Source organism: Opisthorchis viverrini, assembly GCF_000715545.1.
Source record: "Opisthorchis viverrini unplaced genomic scaffold opera_v5_355, whole genome shotgun sequence".
In the NCBI taxonomy this organism is placed as follows: domain Eukaryota; kingdom Metazoa; phylum Platyhelminthes; class Trematoda; order Opisthorchiida; family Opisthorchiidae; genus Opisthorchis; species Opisthorchis viverrini.
This window is the reverse complement of record NW_008752017.1, coordinates 130,066-133,450: the sequence shown is the minus strand read 5'-3', so window position 1 is coordinate 133,450 and position 3,385 is coordinate 130,066. Positions and strand designations below refer to the sequence as shown.

General features: G+C 43.2%; 1 protein-coding gene across 1 annotated transcript in view; it reads left to right on the top strand.

Annotated features, from left to right (window-relative positions):
* T265_15128 (hypothetical protein) overlaps positions 1-3,385 on the top strand; it is a gene marked incomplete at both ends in the record, with an annotated part of 33,143 nt that overhangs the window by 14,282 nt on the left and 15,476 nt on the right. The gene's annotated exons all lie outside the window — the stretch shown is intronic.

Here is a 3,385-nt window from a genome sequence, read left to right as displayed (position 1 = left end):
CTCCCTCAGTCATGCTCTTTCCCTAACTAATCTGATGTTATTTCGACTGAGTTCACAGTTTCTGCTCTCCAATTCGATTGCTTCCTGAAAAGTTTACTTTAATCGCGTGAAAATGAATTATTAAACAGTAATTTTGGGCTTTGGTTGGACCGAGTCCTATTTATACACGATTCTGTGCCTTTCATTCTTAGCCAGGCGTTCATTCGTGTCGGACGCTATCCCCGGTACCATCTACTCCAACTTTATTGTTTGATTATTCAGTCAAAACTCTGGTTGAAATTCCTCTACCAATAGCCTTGGAGATCGAACAAGCAAAACACTTTCGGATAGGGGTGAGCTTTGCATGACTCTAGCGTATTCAACAGAGGACGAGTAACAATATGCAATAAAGGAGAACAATCTAACTTAGCGTGAATCCAAATCAGTTGAGATGCTTCATGTTACCCCTCTTCCTCGTTACAGGAAGGCCACTCTTCTAACCCACTACCGCAGATTCGATCTGTTCCTTTTGGCTGGAATGTGCTCACTTTATCAAACTGAAGCTATAGTTCTAAGGCTGTCTGGTCTGGTACAGCACCCTATAAATTCCAGACACCATTTTCAACCACTCCGTTGGATGTGTACTGACATAACTGAACTGGTCATCAGTCGTCTGGTGTCTGCTTTTAGGCCGATCGGCATGCACAGTCCTGGTTTAGTCCTGCCAACACCAAACTTCCATTACTGCCAATCTAATCAGGTCGTGTGCTTTGCCGCCCAACGCATCTGGTTCTACATCGTTTGTCTGCATGCACATAACTGGGGTGAGTCACTTGAAGATGCAGTGAGACTGAAATAAAACGGAACCGTGAGATCTCCATTCACCTAGCCCGTTTTAGACCACAGCATCAATCAAATCATTGTTTGTATGGATAGGTATCTGAACTTCGGCTCCAAACTGGGTCGATGATGACCACCTGCGGAGAAAATAGTGTCGCAAAGTTCTGAGGCAAGCCCTTGGTCTATTTACTCGAACTGTGGTCGTGGTCCGAATCATCTACGTTCCCCATAGGCATAACTAGTCGAAGAAAATGCTCGACAAAACATCAAAACTTCTGTCAGCAGGCCAGCTCTTCCCTCATCTGGTCTATGCTGTTAGATATTCCATCCATATTTCGTTTGGAAGTGGATTCAAGTTGTGAAAACTGCTTCTAGAGTGCTTTGAAGCTTGTTCCCAGAACACCACAGTGGCACAAAGAGACACTTCACGATTCAAAGACTCTTTTGACAGGTTCTTGGAGAGAAAGGTCTCTTACGGAAGAGCCGCGTTGTATCAATCATGGAGCTACAATTCAAACACCTTCAGAATTTAAACGTAACCCCGTTCACGCTGATGAATGGGATTTTGGGAGTGTCTAGAAGACATGAACGAAGATAAGCTTTCAGTCAGTAATTCACTTTAAAACTTGACAACCTTAGTTCCACAAAGCTTTGGAACTTTGGACTTTCATGTCCAATCTGTTGTATGATACTTTGTTCTGAGGTACTCTGTTGTTTTCAACTGTTGTACAGCATTTCTCATAGTGAAATAAAGCTCTTCCTCCTTCCATCAATGTACGGAGTTGCGAATTGTTCATGAATATGGTTTGTTAATCTTCTTCGTAGCCAGCATCTCCATCGATTGTTGCATTTTGTGGGAAACATGCATCCGTTAGTTCCCAAGTTTGCTTATCGGGCGAGATGGCCCAAGTGGTTAGAGCTCGAATTTAGTAACCGGAAGGTCCATGGTTCGAACCGGACCTCTTCCTCTCGACTTACCCTGTCTAGGTTTGGGCAAGCTGGCAGTATCTCAGCCCTCGTGCTTCATGCGGGTGGCATGGCAGCTGAGCACCGAAAAGGTGCTACAGCTGAACGGTTTTTTTTACTGTTCTGATTGCCGAGTTTCGCAGTTGGACTGAATGACCCAAAACAATTTAGCATCCACGTCCAATGACTGGTGTAAATGAACCACATATTAATAGTGATGACACCGAGACGAACCACTGTTCGCTATAAGAGGACTACTTTCCCACTCTAATTTCTCGTTGTGGATTGATATTCACAGACCAGGGCCCTGGTTTGTGGGAGCCATTCCACTCTGGTGCAGTTTTTACAGTACGCTTCTGCATGATCAGATTTCCCAATGAAACTGACTGACTAATATTGCTTAAAAAAGCTCATGTTGGAGAAAAATGCATTCTAAGCTAGATCTCCTTCACAGTATTCTGTTGTGATCCGTCATCACTCTCATCACTGATGGTTACAACTTGATATAACACTATTCGAGTGATTGGATGGATCGCACTTACGCTCGTCCTTCTCTTTTCATCTTGCCGAGACAAAAACAAGATAGTGAAAGTGTGAAAATGAGTAAAGGGAAGCATCACACCAAACAAGTACAAACGAACTACATCCGAATTCGGACATTTCCCCGCATATGCTTGTTTCACAAGTGTGTTTACGTCTCTTTTTTCGGACAATGCACGCGGCCTGTTTACACGACGTAGGGCGTGTGCCAAACAGTGTTTGTTGATCTATATATGTGTCGATGATTATCCTACAAATAGGTTTTGGTACCCGCTATTACTGCAAATCTGTAATTAAATAATGTGTATTGTAATTGATTTTCATTGGGTACATTCACCCATTCCTTTAGCGCGGTCCGAAATCCCACAGAGCCTGGTATGTGATGGGTCTCAGGGACATGCACATCATGAATGTGCGTGAGATCTGTCAAACCACAACTCTTCACTTGTTTATCTGTCGGATTTTGTATACAGGTCTATTGAGCTTATGCGTGAAAAGAAGTCGCGTTGCAAAGAAGTTTCCCCACTTATTCTGACAAGATATTCAACAGGCTTTATTACGACACTACTCACAAACCGTCAGTATAATAGTGTCAGCAGTGTCCTCTAAGGTCTTAGATCCTTTCCACAGGGTGTTCTGACCTTTAAGTTTTATCTTATGTGAACCAAAAAGTAGTCATCTCTACCCGTACATAGTAGTTGAGCACTGATATTGATTAGACTGTGCGAACCCAAAATACCTGCGAAAGAAACAGGTGAATAAACTACCCGAGAATCTCATTCATACTGCGCGTCATACGGCCATTCCAACACGAGAGAGATAACAAACCTCCTGTTAGCAAGTTCACGGTGCTAGCCACTCGTTGTCATAATCACTGTCCTACAAGCGCTGCAGCAAGAAGTCTGTGGGAATGATTTCCTCATTACAGGCCGCGCGATCACTGGGTCTCTTAGGAAGTCTGTAAGCGACTAGGTTTTTAAAAGCTATGGTTGGAGAAGCAACTTATACGCAGGTAGTGTCATTCAGTTTTTTGACGATAGTAAAGCAGGAATATATATAT